Below are 19,702 nucleotides of genomic sequence, written 5' to 3'. Positions count from 1 at the left end.
GAAAGATTCACCTCTAACCTTCAAGGAAGATCGTAAAATATCGTTTAAATATATTATCATAAAAATCGCAAACCATAAAATAAACATTAAAAAAAAAATCGAAATAATTTAACAAAAATAAAAATAAAAACTTGAATTCTAACAAAGGAAAAAATTTCCCACGAACTACCAAGAGATAAAATTATTTGTGAAGAACAGCAAACAAGTATTAATGTTTTCATTAAAAAAACTGCTTAGAAAACCTTTTAATCAATCAATTTCTGCATTAATAATTTGTTTAATAACATGAAGAGTCAAGAGGGTTCGAAGCCAAATCTTTCAACAAAAAATAAGCATCTTTTAAGTATTTTTTAAGCACTTAAAAAATACTTTCAAGCACTATATACATCAACAAAATGCAAATTAATTTAAAGGACTTAACATGATCATGAAAAAATAACTAGTTTTTGTCAAAGAACTCTTTTCTTGATTATGTTAGCCATTAAAAAATGATCGAGAGATTTTTCGGTTCGATTTCTGAAAATGGAAAATGAATCTTGAAATTGTGAAAATCTTGCAAAATGCAGCGGAGTTGGCACATGAGAGTGCAACAATCACACCGAACCCAACTCACTATACGCACATTCGGACTCGCCAATATTTCATCAAATCTGTAAAATGATTGGCGCTTTCATACGCTATGGGCCGATAGTACGCTGAAATAGATTGTGGTTGAATGAATTGTGAAAACGTTGAGTAGAACAAAGTCTCCTTTCATAAAAGCATCCTTTTGCATAATACGTGGCAAAAATTGACGTGGTTAAGAAAAAAAATCTCATTTTCGAAAAGGGAAAATTGAGCACTTTTAAAAAACTCCCCATGAAAAAGCCCCTTTAATGGCTTTTAAGAAACGAAAGTAAGCACTTTTTAAAAATGCTATGCACCATGGTCAACTAATTTTTGATACAAAATGAAAAATATTTATATTAATTTTGAAGTATACTTAAAGTACAATAAAAAAAAATTTCTTCTGTACGTTTTATTTGATGCTGTTGAAATCCCAGATACCCCTAGAAGTCTTCAGCGTCCTCTAGGAGGTGGTTGAACCTATAATATAGTTATTTAAAAACCCTTTCCTCACGATAAAGACGCGTGGCATTATTTTGCGAGGTGACTTTCCTCGCAAAATTAATTGCTTTTGTTGTTTTGTCTGCATCCGTGATAAATATTTTCGAAACGTTTGGGTTAATTTTTAGATTTTTTTTTCCAAAGAAATATGTTTGTTTCTTGTGTATTTCCTATTTTAGAAATCCCTGACACCCCTAGAAGTCTTCAGCGTCATCGAGGGGTTTTTTGAACCTATAATAGAGTTATTTATTCACAATAAAGACGCGTGGCATTATAAACTTTCCTCTTAAAATTAATTGCTTTTGTTGTTTTGCCTGCATCCGTGATAAATATTTACAAAACATTAAGGTTAAGTTTTAGATTTTTTTTCCCAAAGAAATATGTTTGTTTTAGCTTCAAAAGAATGCGTCATTTCGCTTTAAAAGAATGGTTACACATCCAGATCTGTTGTTATTAATTTAAATAAAACGTGTGATTTTTTAAAATTCTAAAAATAAAAAATTGCTTATGAGAAAAGCGTGTGGTATTGCAGACTTACTTAAGACTTATCTCATAAAATTTTGTGAATAAAGTTAAACCTTTCAAAATGGTAATTTATTATATAAGTCATTAAGTTCTCGGGTTTTGAAACATATGCTTTCTTATGCGTATTTTACGTAAAAATAATGGTTAGACATACAAATTCGTTGTCGTTGACTTAAAGAAAGATAAAAGTGTGTTTTAAAATTGTTCAAAAAACTTCTTACGATAAAGAGTGTAATATTAAATTTATTTATTTTTTAGACTTTTCTCATAAAATTATATGAATTTATTTCAACTTTTTAGACTGGAAATTCATTCAAGGTCTCTTAGATTATAACATTTTCAAAAAATATGGTTGCTTTTGTGTATTTTAATGTAAAAGAATAATTACATATCTAGTACCATTGTCGTTAATTTAAAGAAGGAAAAAAGTTTGTTTTAAAATACTAAAAATAAAAAAAGACAGTATTGCAATACTAAATGTTTGATTCAAAACAATTGATTGTACTCAGCACATTTTGATTTAAAATTTTGAAAACAAAAGTCTAAAAAAAGTTTCAAAACAGTATGCTCTGTTAAAATCAATTTAACATAGCGAGAGCTTCATTTTTTGTCCTTTGAAAGACTCTTGCTATGAATAATACTCTATAATAAGAAATTGATTTCAAATTATTATAAATGTATTTCGCCATTCCTCCTAAGATATATTTCAAATATCTAGGGAAGAACTCGACTAAAATAGATAAGTTTAGTCATTTTATAATTAAACTTAGCAGTAAATGATATTTCATCCTAAATATCATGAAATTAATTTTGAATGATTTTTAAATTTAAAAAAAATCATTAAAAAAATTTACATATATTTTAAATATAAATATATGTATGTTTAAAAATATATTTTGCCATCCCTCCAAAGGTATATTTTAAATAAGTACAGACAAATTCGACTAAAAACAGATTAGTTTAGTCATTTCATAATTAAATTTAGAAATTCGCAGTATAATGATATTCCATCCTAAATATTACAAAATAAATTTTAAATGATTAAAAATGCATTTTGCCATTCTACAGAAGGTATATTTTAAATATGTTGGGAAGATTTCGATTGAAAATTGATGAGTTTATTCCTTTTAAAATAAAATTTAGAATTTTGCAGTAGAATGAAACTCTATCCTAAAAATTAAGAAATCAATTTTAAACGATTAAAATTTTAATTTGCCATCCCTTCTATGGTACATTTTAAATAAGTAAAGACGAATTCGAATAAAAATAAATAAGTTTAGTCCTTTTATAATGTAATAAAAATATATAAATAAAATTTAAAATTGCTTCTATGAGAAATTACATGCCATTTTTCAATTAATTTACAAAAATTGACCACGGACGTCCACTAAATAAAATGACATTAATCGTTTTCTCTTGGACTACAGACAATAGTGGAACATATTTAATGTGAACAATATGAAAGTAGTAATACATTTGTAATGACATTGCCTTTCGAACTATTAGATACAGAGTTGTTATGCAATCAAGCAACCAGATTGAAGTTCGAAAAAGCTGGAACTAATGCTCTGAAGACTAGACCAAATGCATTTCCCTCTAATAAAAAATCATAACTCATTTAAAGATCTGAATCATGACGGTGGATTATATGTAGCATGAAAAATTTTCCCTGGCTGTGCACATTTTCTCGAAGCCAGACAGCTGAGAACGATTATTTCTGCTTGAAAAATTCCCTTGTTTTATGGATACGCTTTAATTCGTGCCGTGACTTGACGATAAATAAAATGCAGCGCCATGCCTTCATAGTTTTTACTGGTCGTAATTTTACACACAAAATTACAGACGAGCTTTGACGGGTTTTAACTACAGAATTGTTTTGCCATAATAAAATGCACATTTTAATTTGTTAAGAACATTTTTCGGAATATTTCAAAATCATTTTATTTATTTATTTTACTTTTTAAAATAATGTATTCAAATTTATTTCTTAGAAGCAGTATAAGGTGATTTCAAAATAAAAGATTTTAATTAATCCAAATTAAACTGCTTTGAAAATACGTTTTTAACTTCACAAACACTTTAAAAATAAAAATTGAACTATTATTGAAATAGATTCTATGCCTTCCGATGTACTTTTGTAAGGTTAAGCTATATTTATAACAAGTTTATGCGTGATGTTTAGAGAGAGTTAAATAATTCCTCATAAATGATGGCGACGCCTCTGCCCATTAGAAACTGCAAACACAAAAAAAAGGAATACTTTGAATAACTTTTGATCGAATGAACGGATCTTCACGTTCTAGGATCCAATCTTAATGGTTGGAGAAGCTAATTAGTAAAATCAAATATGCTAATTAGTGCAGACGATATTTAATTCAAAAATATTTTAACCGAATTGGAACAATTTTTGCCAGCAATTATAAAAAAATTTTATAGAAGGAGCTTATTTATTCAACGAAAATTTTATTTACCATGCATAATGAAAAACCACATTTTAGAAAAGAACAAAGCTTTAAAAAGTGTCTAAACCTTTCGCTTTGCCTAATTTTATCTTAATGTTTATTTTCATAATATGATCTAAACGTTTACTTGTAAAACCTGGACTTATTAAAACAAAACAAGTATAAAATCGAAAATAACATTGCTGCATGCAATTTTAATTATGCCATAAACTTTTATCTTTGTAAAAAAAAGAAGGAAAAAAACATAAATTAAAAACGCGCAAAGTATAGGCTAAAAAAATGTGTAGAAGTAATTTACGAAGAAAAAGACGAAATAGAAATAAAACAGCAAACGTATAAGAAACAAAATTTAGCTATCTAATTTATTTTATATGTTATAACTTGTAAAAAATTTCTCCTTCACTCGGTATTGTCATTTTATATAAGATCAGATACAATCCACCTGATCCATTAAATAGGAACTGTAACAGTCAGACTGAATCACATGGCAAGGCCTTTTAAAAGCATATATTGGTTAAACTACAACCTGAATAAATAGTGCTGAAAATAAAAATCATATTATATGTTTAGGTGTTTTCCTTGTGTTTCTTTCATCAATAAAAGCACCTTTCAAGCAGACGGGAAGACATGATTCTTAGATAAATTCTACTAAATATAAGGTTTCTTTTAAAGAAGTAGTTCGAAACAGCTGTAAAATGTCTCTATTATGTCTTCAACGGATAATAATATCGTCTGAAGTTTTCGATGAAGTATAGTAATTTTATAAAAAGAATGTGAAAATGTTGGCTACTTTATTAGTTTCATATCAGGCATCTTGAAAAATTCTACAATCATTAAATGACGGGTAAGGGTTATGTAAGAGTTAAAAGACGAATTTCGTTCAATGTATTTAATGAAGCTGAAAAGTATTGTCAACAACTGTTTAGACATTTGTTTTTGTCCCATTGTGATACAGGTCCTGTGATACTCGTGAAAAACCTAGCTACTGTTCAGACAACAGTTTTTGATTTCGTCATTTGTTGTAAATCTATGTTTCAGCTCATCACAGATGTGGAAGTCACGTGGGGTCAGATACAGACTATAGTATGAGCGAGAACCGGGGTGGCTCAGAGTACGGAACATGTCCTGACAAAAATGGTTTACGTTAAAAAGTACCTGTGGCCTGAGTGCCGGTACTTTACTGTAATTTGATCCCGAAATTTTTCCAGTGTATTAATATAGTGTATTGCAGTAAAGTGCATAATTTCAAAAATCGAACGGAAAACAGAAGATTTTTTCCCAAAATATTTTTAAAGCTACATCGGAACAGTCGCTAGCTTTTGTGGGGTCCTAAGATAAACATTTTGCGAGACCTGTTAAAAAATTATCTTTCTACGGTGCCCTTAAGAAAATGAAGGATCTTCAGAATTTCGCCCATGTCATCGAGTTAAACATGACTTTTTTTTTTGAACTTCAAAACGAACAACTTAATGTTTTTTCTACTTATTTTCCTTCAATTTTATACCATGGTTTAACTTTTATAAATTATATACACCATCAGTAATAGTCTTAATCCTTTTATGCTAACATATTTTTCGTTATTTTTTCATTATCTTGAATTAATTTAAAGTATTATATAAAACGCTAATACGTATGTATCAATAAAACCGATGATATTTCTTTTCTCGCGTTGGCAACAGTTTTCATTTTTAATTGATAGGCTTCGGCGCGCAAGAGCACGTGCTGAGCATCATATGGCTAATCTATATTATATAAAACGCTAATACGTTTTAATTGATAAGCTTCGGCGCGCAAGAGCACGTAGTGAGCATCATATGTCTAATCGGGTGAATTCTCACCGAATTATCAAAAAAATTCTCACAAAACTATCTTCATCGAAGCCGATGCTTTACATCCGGCGTTCAGTACTATTTCATATTGTTTTACAACACATGGTTTTAGCCCTCTGGTGGGAAAGACTTTAAAACAAAACTTACAACAGTTACTTTTCTCAACAACTGAAATTTATAATAGTGTGATTAAAAAAAATATGTGAACTGTTTGCAATTTCAAATTAATATTGAAATGCACAAGTTTAGAATGTTCTACTGTGAAACGTTTTCGGAACTTCAGTGTTCAAAAAAGTATAAAAAAGCTAGACGTTAAGAACGTATCCAATAAACGAGCAAAGCGAGCATCGAATTGCGAAAGCAGTTCCGGGGGTTGGGGAGCGCCAGCGAGCAGGGAGCGAAGCCTCCTAGTATAAAATAAACGTTAAGTCACATTCTTTCAACCAGGATCCGGCTTTTGTGAATTTGCGCAAATAGGGTCCGTTAATTGCAAAAAACATACAAGATTATGCTCAACTCGGTAAAATTATAATTAAAAAAAATTAAATTTTAAAAAATAAACAGCGATTGCTGCTACTATATTCGAGATACAACATACAAATATTTTGTATTTAGCCTATACTGCTGAAAGCAGAATATTCATTTTGGACGAATAAAGGAAGAAGCGTCTGCTGAATACAAAACTTAGTTCGTTTGCATCTGTCTTTCTCTCTCTCCCCCCCCCCCTTTCCTGGGAAGGGTTTATTCGATTAACAAAACAATAATGAAGATAAACAAATTTGTGAAGGGTCCGATTAAGAGATAATTTATTTTGTGAAGAGTTCGTTTTTAAATTAAAATATTTTGTTAAGGGTCCATTTTTATGAAAATATATTTTGTGTGATTTATTAAATATATTATACCAAATTTTTTCTAAACAGATCCCTGCTCTAGGAATCTCAGGGTCAAATATCCCACCTTTCCAACCCTTACAAAGATTCCAAACGAGTTACAGACAAATAATTTAAAGCAAATAAATATATATTAAGAATTTATATCAATACATGTAAAAAGTCAAGTTAGTTTCGGTTAAAATATTGGTTGTCGTAATGCTATAATAAACAATGATAATTTTTTCTCCGAAATGCAAAGGAGGAAAAATTATAGGTGGAAAAAAAAACATATGGCCCACGCAAATATTTGAAACATAAAAGAGCAGAACTTCGTCAGTTACAAAGGTACCGCAGCACAACCTGTTTACGTTGATTTAAACTAGCAGCCTGCCATTTATGATGAAGTTCGAAAATTCCAGGTGGAACCGACACATCCCACCTGGCGAAAAAAATTCATGGAAGAGTCGCAGCTTTTGGCGATTTATCTATTGCAATTCGATTTCTGATACACAACTTATTGCTATAAAAATTTATTCTTGTGATCTTAATAGCAGTAAAAAGTGCTTTTAACACATGAATGCAACTATAAATAAAAAATATTATACAAAATGCAGCAATTGTTCATATAGTTAAGATATTACAATTCTTTGAAAAAAAATTATAGAAATTGACAAATTATAAGTTTATCTAAAAATATATTGGAAAATGGAGCTATGTATATCTGAATAAAACAAACCTTAAAAATGAATAATTATATAAAAATTATTTATAAATTTTATGTTAATTGCCTATTAATAAATATATGAAAAAGGTTTTTTAATAAATTTTATTAATAATGTAGTCATTTGCATGAAAAATGAAGTAGTAAAAATTGTTCGCTGTAAATTTAGTATTAATTAGGGAAATTGATATTTTATCCAAATTTGCAAAGATTACAGCTATTTATTTATTTATTTATTTTTTTGCGCTTAAAGAACCTATATTAAAGATATATAAATTACTTTCATTTAACCGAGGCAATGTGAGGCTTTTTTTCACCCATAAGGTAAAGCTTGATTCTATAATTCAGAAACATGCAAATAAGTAGTTAATTAAAAAAAAATATTAAAAAACATTTTTCATTTATATATTAAAAGGTCATTATAATATAAAATATGTACTTCATTTTCATCATATAAATATTCATTGTTAACGTTTGTTTCATTCAGAAAAACATAACTCAATTTTCCAATATATTTTAGGTCAAATTTATCAGCATTTTTTTGAAATTATTATTTATTTAAAAACAAAATAAAGTACTAGCTCTTTAAAATGCTTTATTTTTCCCATTTTTGGCAGCAAAAATTGATTTTATTCCCACTCGGAGACGCAGCGAAAAATTGTTTTATAAGAGGAGGGGGTTAAAATCAAACCACTTAAAAGTAATCTTGAAACCACTTTACTACCGTTGATACAATTACAGCAGCAGCCAGTAAAAATCAACTTTTCTGCACAATTTGTTTAAAAACACTCTTTTTGATTTCCAACTTAGATTTCTCTTTTCGAAAAACTGCTGATTCTTTGTACTAACAACCAACCATAAACATGTAACGAACATGTTTCCTTTTATATTTTACGTTATAAACGTTTTGTTACTTAGCAAATAATAGGGGGGGGGGAGAAACAATAAGGTGTTTTATTTCGTACTAAGGATGAAGAATAAGCAAAATTTCCCCCTATTTAAAATAATACTCAAAGTTGATTATGTTAAAGATAAATAGAATTTAACTTTCATTGAATTAAAAAAAAATGTTTTTAAAACATCTTGTGAAAGATCTGTTAACATATATGAAAATAAACACTAACACAAATATTATAATATGGAAATTTAGTTGAATATTTTTTTGAAATTTTAAAAATCTACAGCGTTGTAATGATTCCCACCTTTTGACTACACTCTTGGTTGTTAATTTCAAAAATAAACACTTTGAAGACTTGTTTTTTCTGATTTTTTTCTCACAAAAAAGGGGCCTTATATTTTTCTCATATTCAAAGAGAATTCCTACATTTTTCTAATATTCAAGGCCTTATATTTTTCTCATATTCATATTCATTACAGGAAATTGCTGCCAACGATCTGTTGGTCTGAAAATATTAATTTTAGTTATTGAAAGTATCTATAAAATTGTGCATTCTGATTAATTAAAAAAAAGATTCTACACTTCTTTATTTGTAGACTTTCTAGTTATTCAATAATCATAAAATCTTTTACAAGATTCGAATATTACTAACAACTTTACACTGTTAAATATTCCGGATCAAATTACGGTATGAAGTACTGGTACTTTGGCTGCATCATCCATAATATTAATCTTTACCGTGAAATATTGTGCCGTAATTTTTACAGTAATATTTATTTAATTAAAGTGATTCGGTGATTTTATGGTAAAAATTAGAGCATTTAAGATCGTTTGTTTCATAACATGTTACAGTAAAAATAGATTTTACGGTAAAAAATGCCGGCACAGTGAGTCCGGTATATCTTACCGTAATATAACCCGTAACTTTTTACTGTGCATTCAATGATTTCCCCCTTCAATGTATCACTTGGAAAGAAAATTTCCAAAAAAATTAACAAAATAAAAGAAGTTTTTATTAATGTTCGATTTGTAACGATGTTTCTAGCGCTGTCTTGCGAACGATTCCTTTAGATTATGCCTCTCCCAAATCGCCTTGAACCAGAAGCTGCTGGTTTATAAGAATTCAACATTTCTTAATTCAGTGTTTATACCGTGACTTGCTAATTAATTGGTATAATTAAATTATGAGCATCATATTCAGAGACATTCGTGACTGCCAGTTACCCAAGGACATTTACTCTAACGAGGTTAATATAGAAGATTCGAACTATCTTGACCGAATAATTATTAATTCAATAAAAGCGTTTAAGGTTAAATTACTATGATTTCTCCAGCGAAAGCGAAAGTTGTTGCTGAAAATTCAAATAATAAGACCGAAAGTTTATTTAGTTATTAGTTTTATAGTTTATTACGACACGAAATGCACTATTAATACGAACTGCTAATGGAATAAATACTTCTAGATGTACCCAGCAGGGTTATATTAATTAATTTAAGTTCAAATGGATTTAAACGCAAAACGAGAAAATATGGAGTAACACTAATGCTAAACTCACGAATGCAAGAATTAAAAAATGATGACCTTTAATGAACTTTTGCCAAGAAAAATATTTATAAATTAGATTTCTATTAAGATGTCAGTGTATTTAAAAGAGAAATAAAGTAGTTAAATAAACTATAATCGAAATTTTTTTATTATTTAATTGTCATAAATTTGTATCAATCTACCTTCAACTTCCATGAAACAGAACTGCCTATATTAAACTAACGATACATAATTTGAAATTTTAATTTAAATTTTCTATTTAGTATTTGTTTTTCATTATGTTTTCATAAGAATTTTAAGATTGTTTCTGGATGGCAAAGCTTCTCCAATTACATAATTGTAATTGAGTTCCATAATTTTAATTTATTTCTACATGTTTCCTAACTTTGTTGATTAATTGTTCAATACACTGTAAAATATTCCAGATCAAATTACAGTAAAAAATATTGGCTTCCTGGATTCAAAAAATTCATTTTATTGTAAAATCCATTTTTACCGTAAAATTTTATACCATAATTTTCACAGTAATATTTATTTAATTACAGTGCTTCAGTAATTTTACAGCATATAATTCGGCAAAAATTAAGGTATATCAGATTTTTTGTGCCATGAAATTTAACGGTAAAAAAGAGATTTTATGATAGGAAGATCCAGCACCCTGAATGCCGATTTTTTTTTTACCGTTAATTGATCCGGAATTTTTTACAGTGTATGACAGATTGATTCAGAAAAACATGTTTCGATTGAATAAAAATTTGTTTATTCCTCACAATCGTTACATTGACGAATGAATAAACAATGATATGAATATCTTGCAATACCAGCATCACATCAAACCTTAAATATAAAAGACGATTATGTAATTATTCTCTTGATTTTTAAAACAGCTTCATTACAACCTTATTAAAGAGATTAAAGGAAAATTAAAGAGATTAAATTTTCCCCTTCCAAGAGCAAGAAAATTACTTTTTACCATAAGGGAAATAAATTAATTAATATGAAATATTTATTAAAATGTCCAGAAAATTAAACATTTGACACAAATGATCGTTTAAATTCTATTTAGAACGAAATAAAACTCTGTGGTTTGCTTTCCAAAAGTAACTTGTTTAGAAAGTTCAAACTGATGATGATGATGATACGAAATGCTTTTAAAAAATACTAAATAAATATTCTCCTTTTCCTAAAAGAGGAGAAAGTTCCAAAGGAAATGAGCTAGCAAGGACACATAAATCAAAATATAAGCATATCCTCAATTCGCATATGAAGAGAATCTTGTGAAAATAAATGATTCCGAAGTCACGTCTGGATATCCTACTTTTCTGAGCTCTTTCTATAAATTATTATTCCCCCACTTTTCTCCATGACTCACACCCCTTTTTGCATGAGCAATAGCTTCCCTTTTTTCCTGTAGGACACCCCTACTTATTGACTGCACAAACTACACTCCTTATTATTGACCATAGAAGCGAGATGAAAAACATCTTCTATAGTTTGATGGACACAATAAAGATCAGCGACCTGACAAAAAAGATCTGTTTGTTGCGACTCAATAACTACGTCAAATCAATTGAAGTAGAGAAAAACGTTCCTTCCTTCATCAATAATTCCTCACATTTTTTGAATTTCTGTTAAGAAAATTTACCAAAATGCTTTCATAGTGGTAACAATCATGGTAAAAGAAGACTTCTGTTACAACTTTTTACCTTCAACAATATATTCCGTCTGTATTCATAAGTTTTAATATAAATTTTGCAATAAATATGGATTGTCTGCAGTTTGGCCAATTACACAGAGAAGATTTTCAGCTATAAATGTTGACATTTATTATGAATTATGAGTATTATATTAAAATTTAGTACTAAAATTAAAATCAAAATTAAAAAACGTTCCTTCCTTCATCAATAATTCCTCACATTTTTTGAATTTCTGTGAAGAAAATTTGCAAAAATGCTTTGATTTTGGTAACAATCATGGTAAAAGAAAACTTCTGTTACAACTTTTTACCTTCAACAATGTATTCCGTCTGTATTCATAAATTTTAATATAAATTTGGCAATAAATTTGGACTGTCTGCAGTTTGGCCAACTACACAGAGAAGATTTTCAGCTATAAATGTTCGACATTTGCTATGAATTATGAGTATTATATTAAAATTTAGTACTAAAATTAAAATCAGCATCAAAGTATCAGTTTTAAATTTAAAATCGGGTATTAAAGTATCAGTTTTAAAATTGAAATCAGTATTAGGTATCAGTTTAAAAATTAAAACCAGTATTTAAATATTAGTTTTAAAATTAAAATCAGTATTAATATATCAGTTTTAAAATTAAAAAGGAAATGAAAGTATCAATTTTAAAATTAAAATCGGTATTAAAGCATCAGTTGTGAAATTAAAATCAGTATTAATATGTCAGCCTTAAAATTAAAATCAGTATTAAAGCATCAGTTGTGAAATTAAAATCAGTATTAATATGTCAGCCTTAAAATTAAAGTCAGTATTAAAGCATCAGTACAAAATTAAAATCAGTATTAAACTATCAGTTTTAAAACTGAACAAAATTGAAATGCATCAATTGAGTATGCATTAGTATTGAAATGTATTGAAATTAAAATCAGTATTGAAGAATAAGTATTTAAACGGAACAAACTTGAAATGTATCAATGGAGTATGTATGAGTAATAAAATGCGTCAGTTAAATAATTGAAATTGAAAATATCAGCATTAAAATTAAACAGAGTTAGATGAATTAAACGTTAGTTAATGCTACTAAAATGAGTTAAATCAAAGGACTCGTATTACAGTAACCAAGTTCAGGCAAGTAGCCAATCAAATACCATATCTCGTAAGTTATTTTACTCACATTTAAAACTATAAGAAAACAATTAAAAAGTTATTTTATCATGAAAACAGACTTCTTAGAATACACATTTATACCTAATGTTTTTGTTTTTTATTCTATTTTATTCTGCCTCGTTTTATACCCAACGGCTCTTTCTCGCATTCTATTCACTTCGAAGATACTCATTTATCTGTCCCTTCTTCAAAAATTCTAAATATTACGACAACATCAGTCTGTTAAATGAATGAAGTCTTGATTGATAGATGAAATAAAGGATATTCAAAAATATGAATACCAGATGAGTAGGCTTATCAAATTAATCTTACTTCGCAGGGTCAACGTTATTTCTTTCGATTGGCAGGTATAATTTTGAGATAGCGAGTTTTTTAATTTGCTTAAAATCCACAGTGTTGCCACATACAGAAAAAAAAATCAATAAAAGGGTGTATAAAATATTTTAGCTGGTGATTTAATAACATTATCATTGTTCTAAATCAGTTTCATGACCCGTGGATCTATTTTAAAATTAATATTAAAAAAAATTTGATGTTATTTGCTGTATTTTAGTATTTGTTACACTTATTAACATTTAACAATAAAAAATAACATGTAATTGAAAAAACTGCTTAATTGAGCACAGGGCACAGTGCATTATGCAAGTACAATTTGTTAAGTTAACGATAAATAAATTTGTGAATGCTTTCATTTTGTTCAATTACCAACCAAAATTTATACTTAAGTCTATTATTTCAGTAAATGAGTATAATAATTCAAGTATAATAATTATGCATTTTGTGATAAAAGCATGAAGTTTGTACCATTATTGATACGTTATATTGACTTAGTTTTAAAATATTTGGACACTTTATAATTATTATCAAATGTATAAAGCTTTAATAAACAATAATTAATAATAACGGGTACACTAACTTTCAATCGCTCTCCCACATAAATCACTGAAACATTATTTTTCAGATTGCGACGCACCCCCCCCCCCTACATATTCTCAAAGTCTAAAATTATTGTCAACAACAACAAAAAAAAAGATAAAAATTTCTGTTTATACAAAGAAAGTATGTTTTTATGTTTCATTTTGTACCTTAGAATATTATCTATACTAATTAATTACGATATTTAAGGCTAAACTGTAAAAAATTCTGGATCAAATAACGGTAAAAAAAATTATAGCTCTCTGAGTGCCGGTACTTTTGACCGTAAAATCCATTTTAACTGTTAAGAAACAAAAAATTTGATATACCGTAATTTTTACAGTAACGATAACCGTAAAACCATCTGAACTACTCTAACTGAATATTACTGTGAAAATCATGGTGTTATATTTTACGGTAAAAATGAATTTTACTGATAATACAACCAAAATAACGGTACTTAATACCGCAATTTGATCCGGAATTTCTTACAGTGGAAGAACTTTGTAGAAACTCGCAAAATCCAGCAATTTCTATTGGATTTCTATTCAGCAATGTATACGTTTCGTATAAAGTATAGAAATTGATAATTGTAGAAAATTGAAGTTTATTTTACTCTATTAATTTTTGGATTTACGTTTTTAAAAACTGTCAATTTAAACTGAGATATGCATTTAATTTTCGTAAAATAGTTTAAAATTTATAAAAACGAACAAGCTGTTGCTTACAAATTACAATCACTACTATCACGAAAATATATCTAGAATAACGAAACTAATCTAAAATAACGAAACTAACGATTTTAACTATATCTAAAGCAACGAAATAAACAGAAAGAGAGATATTTTTAACTCCTTTGTTGATGGCATTTCGCATGAGAAAATCTAAATTGATTAATTCATAACCAGGAGAAAGAAAAAGTATAAAAATGCTCGGATATGTCCCTATAAAATAGTCATAACATTAACTAAAACCACAGAAGGAATCGCATAAAATTGTATTGCTTTGAAAAATAGACAATGAAATAATATAATCATTGACTAAACCTAATTATCTAGCATCCAAAAAACATCACCAATCATAACTCAATGTATTTCGATTATTAGTTATTCTGCAGACCAAACAGACAAAATAAGTAAAAAATTTATATTATCAAAGAATACGATGAGCAAACCCATAAGGAAAACAATTGCAGAAACAGCAAGTTCCGTTAATCTTGAAGTCAAGGACCGTTGTAGGAAAAATATCATTGAACAATACAATGTTGCTGTATGTGATAACATAGCTTGTTATCATATTACACGATGATATATTGCTGTATATGATGTTAATTAAATTTTATCTATTTATATTATATCAGAATCATAATAAAACAAAAACTATTCCCTTAGGAAACACTTAGAAATTAACTTTTAATACACTATCTCATTTCCACTATTGTTATTCTAGAGAACTTGCTCCCCTTGATTTAAGGCGATCTTGAACTTAATTATACCCCTTAACGACAGCTTTAACCGTTGATAATAGCTTTTAAGATAATGTAGCGGTAGCTTTTATGACATCATTTTTAAATAATGCCATAGCTATAAATTTTTATGCAAAATTTACTGCTTAAATTTTGCTGCACTTTTACCGGCGGGAATTATTTTGCTGCATCGTTTTGCATTAAAGGTATACAGGGCAAAATTTTTAAAAAAAATCACTTAAATAATATTTGATCTAGTGACCAGATTGTCACGTTCTAATATACAACCTTAAGGCTACATTGTAAAACATTCATAATCAAATTACGGTAAAAAGTACCGGCATTCAGGTGCGAGTGCTTTTTACCGTTTAATTCATTTTTATCAAAACATGTTACGGAAAAAAATTAGATATATCTTAATTTTTACAGAATTATTTGCTGTAAAATCACTGAATCACTCTAATTTAAATATTACTGTAAAAATTGCGGCAATTTGTTTTTATGGTAAAAATGGATATTGCGCTAAAATGAATTTTAGAGATCACACACCCAAAGTGCCGGTACTTTGTTTCGCAATTTGATCTAGAGTGTTTTACAGTATACGTCAGCTCAACTTATATATGTTGCCGGTAAAGCTCAAACACCGATAATATGCTTACCTAGCTAATCTGCAGGTAGGCGAGATCCGTTAAAGTGCCGAATCAAGGGTTTTTCATATTTAACGCAAGTTGTTGGCCCGTTAACTGTTTCCGTGTCGTGAAAATTCAAAAGTTTCTTTCTTTCTGTCAACTAATGTGTAGATTGTGTGATTTATTTATTAATTATCCCTTAGATATTAAAAAATACTGATTAAATAATTATGTTAATTTCCTTAGTTACATTATTTTAAACAGTTTGATTCGTTGCATAATGGTTTTAAAGTGATTGATGATTGAATCTATCAGCAAAGGTGTTGATTGTTTGATAGTATTAACGGTAGTAACTTGATTTTTTAGTTAGCAAAAAATAAATAAATAACATATTAATATAAACGTACAGAAACGTTGTTTCAGCAAACATCTTAGTTTCACTTTAACGAATGCCTAATGCGCAAATTATCTATGCACTTAGCAGATTATCTATCTATAAGTAGTTTGAGAAATGAAAAAAAATTTTATCACTTAAACGAATCACCCTAGTTAATCTATCTGTAAAAGATTTCAACATTTTAACCCTAAAATATATGCTAATTCAGCTGTTCCCAAACAGTGTTCCGCGTAACCCTGGGGTTCAGTGGAAGGTTCGCAAGGTTTCCTAGAGTTTAAAATCATTAACGATTTTTGAAAATTTTAATTAGATTTATATTAAAACAATAAACCATAACTTCTTTGATAGTTTCTCCATTTTGATATTATTTAATTAAAATACTTCTTTAAAAAAAAGATAAGTGGCATAATTTGTAAAAAACCGCATTAGTATTTTTCGTCGAACTCAAAACAAACAGACCGAATTCAAGAATAACGAATTATGTATGTTTCTCTGTTCACTATTCTCAATGTCTATTAGAGTTCTTTGTCAAAAACTATAATACAGCTTATTTTATTCATTTTTAGCGAATGTATGCACTAAAACATATTCAGAGAACTAGACTAAATACCACCCCATTCCTGCGAATGCAACTGTTTAAAATAAAACCTATTACTTTAAGAACGATTATTGAAAAAAAAATTCAGTCTTCACTTTAAATATAATTGATCTGTGGTAGCTCAGGGGTAGAACGCCCGCCTTCCAATAAGGTGAAACGGGCTCGAATCCCAGCGATGGCTGGTAGATACGAATTTCACCACCCTGCTCGCACGGACCACAGAGCTGACGTAAAAATATCCTAAGAGATGGACGAATCATTAGGTCCCCTTGCCGTCAAGCTAACTGTGGAAGGTTTTCATGATTTTCCTCTATGTAACACAAATGCGCGCTAGTTCTATCGAGACCTCCACGGAGGCAAATTCCTCCCTATGCTTGATCCAGGAGTTCCCTTATCTTCTGGATTGGGCTCAAAATTACAAGACTACGAAGTTGAACTTTAGTAGTCGAAAACCCGAAAAATGGGTCGGTTGTTCAACGACAGTTGTAAAATAAAATATTATAAAAATAATTATCAGCCTTTATTTGTTTAACATGTTTATGGCTGCTTATAAATTTTATTTATGTATTTTATTTATGTATTTGGGGTTCCGTCAAAAGATGCTCGGACACTTCGGGTGCTGCAAAAAATTGGGTACCGCTATGCTAAATCTTGATCCTCAAAACATAGAGGGGGTTATTCTTATGCTAATTATTGATCCTAAAAATATAGAGGCATTCTAAAAAATATAGTTCTAATAGTTTATATGACATTTTTAACTATCAAATACTATTCAAAGAAATGTAAAATTATTATTAGCCTGCAAATTGTGTAAAATTTTAAAATTTACATTTGATTTCTTCAGAAAATTCTTTTTAAGAAAACAAAAATAAAGAATGTATCAAAGGAATTTTCCACAAAATCATTGTTTTCACGTGTATAATCAGGGTAAAAAAAGGAAAAAAAACGGAATCGGGGGGAGAAAAAATAAATTCTGTATAAATTAATTAAAAAATTAAACGCCGATAATTTGTTGTAAGGCATTTGATGACCAAAACTCTTAAAAACTTAATTCATTGAGGCGCATCAAAAGCTACTAGCAAGAGACGTCAAGGTTATTTACATAATTGTTTAAATGCTATCTTTTATGGGATATTTTTAGTATGAGTTTTGATATATTTTTTGTGCCTCAACACTGAGAAAAGTTCTTGTTTATAGAACCGAAACTATAGTATGTCCATTTGTGTGCCCTTTTTGTTTTATTATTATGCGCTACACTAAAAAAGAATCTTGTTTATAGAACCGAAACTGTACACACTATGTCCATTTTTAGGCCATTATTTGTGATTTATTTAGGCTGCTTTGTTTTATCCAAGGCCAAAAAGAATATCTCTTTAATAGAACAATTAAAAATGCACAAAAGTACAGTTCTATATAGAACAACAACACAAAAGTATAGCACATAGTATGTAACACAAAAGTTTATCTCTAAGATATCTTCAATAGAGCAAATATTGTGTTTTAGAAAAACTCATTTTATTTGCTTATTAATATAATTTCTTATTAACTTAATTAATCCATTTGTTTATTTATTCAACAAAACACACAATAAGAAACTTTAAAAAAATACAGCTACACTAAATTGCTATACTTCAGAATGCAATTAACATTGCAACGAAGAGAAAAAGAATAATTACCTTTGTTAACTTATATCAGAATCTTTCCATAATCCACAAGCATGAAGTAATATTCCACGCGACACATAAAAAAAAAAGGAAAGTAAATTGAAGATGCACAACAACCATGCACTCGCACGCAACACTTGATTCTGATTGAAACTATAACTTTTGGCGGCAAAAAGATTTTCTTTTCCGTTTTTGCGGCAACCCTCTTTCGCTGGACGTCTCGATGGGGAAACTTTCGCAATGACCGTTGAATTATTACACTCAATTCGGTTCATAATATTACCGAATGAGAATCATATATATTTATAGTATGCGTATAATTAAATATGGATTCATTATCAGATGTATGCGTGCTTATGCTATATAAAGTTCCTATGAGATCTGAAATTGTTTTTGAGTTCAAATTATTTTCCCTTTCTGAAAATGTCTTTTTAGCATAAAAACTGACCGCGATATTTTTCTGAACATAATGGTAATACTCCTAATTTCTAATCCATAATTGATATCGATATTTATTATTAATATGTTGTTATATATATTTTTACATGTATATAAGTAAATATGGATATATTTTAAAAATACTCATGCTTATGATATGATATAACAGAAATAAAATTCCTATCCAAAAGATATTAATCGCAAATTGTTTTTGAATTCAAATTATTTTCCCTTTCTAAAAATGTCTTTTTAGCATTCTATCATAAAAACTGACAGCGGTATTTTTCTAAACATAATGGTAATAACCCAACTTTTCAATCCCATTTGATGTCGATATTTATTATTAATATTTTGTAATATATATTTTTACAGGTATATTAGTAAATATGGATACATTTTAAAAATACTCATGCTTGTGATATGATATTACAGAAATAAAATTCCTATCTATAAGATATTAATCTCAAATTGTTTTTGAATTCAAATTTATTTCACTGTCTAAAAAATGTACATTTAGCTTTTAATGTTAAAAATGGACAGTTTTCTAAACATAATGGAAACACCATTTCTATCTAATTCCTGTTTAGTATCGACATTTATTATTAATATTTTGTAATATATTTTTTAGGTATCTAAGTAAATAAGGATACATTTTAAAAATACACTTGCTAATGTGTATATAACAGAAATAAAATTCCTAAATATAAGATATTAATCTGAAAATGATTTTGAATTCAATGTCTAAATGATGTATTTTTAGCTTCCTGAGTAAAAAATGG

General features: G+C 28.4%; 1 protein-coding gene across 1 annotated transcript in view; it reads right to left on the bottom strand.

Moving 5' to 3' along the window:
* LOC107446892 (major facilitator superfamily domain-containing protein 6) overlaps positions 1-18,642 on the bottom strand; it is a 44,543-nt gene extending 25,901 nt beyond the window's left edge. The window contains exon 1 of the mRNA XM_016061672.4: positions 18,498-18,642. The gene's annotated coding sequence lies outside the window, so the exon portion shown is untranslated. The remainder of the gene's footprint in view (positions 1-18,497) is intronic.
* Between the last annotated feature and the right edge of the window lie 1,060 nt (positions 18,643-19,702).

Source organism: Parasteatoda tepidariorum, chromosome 2 (genome assembly GCF_982258835.1).
Source record: "Parasteatoda tepidariorum strain Cologne lab strain chromosome 2, Ptep-v5.0, whole genome shotgun sequence".
Lineage (NCBI taxonomy): Eukaryota > Metazoa > Arthropoda > Arachnida > Araneae > Theridiidae > Parasteatoda > Parasteatoda tepidariorum.
The sequence above is the reverse complement of the archived record's forward strand: the minus strand, read 5'-3'. Positions and strand labels throughout refer to the sequence as shown.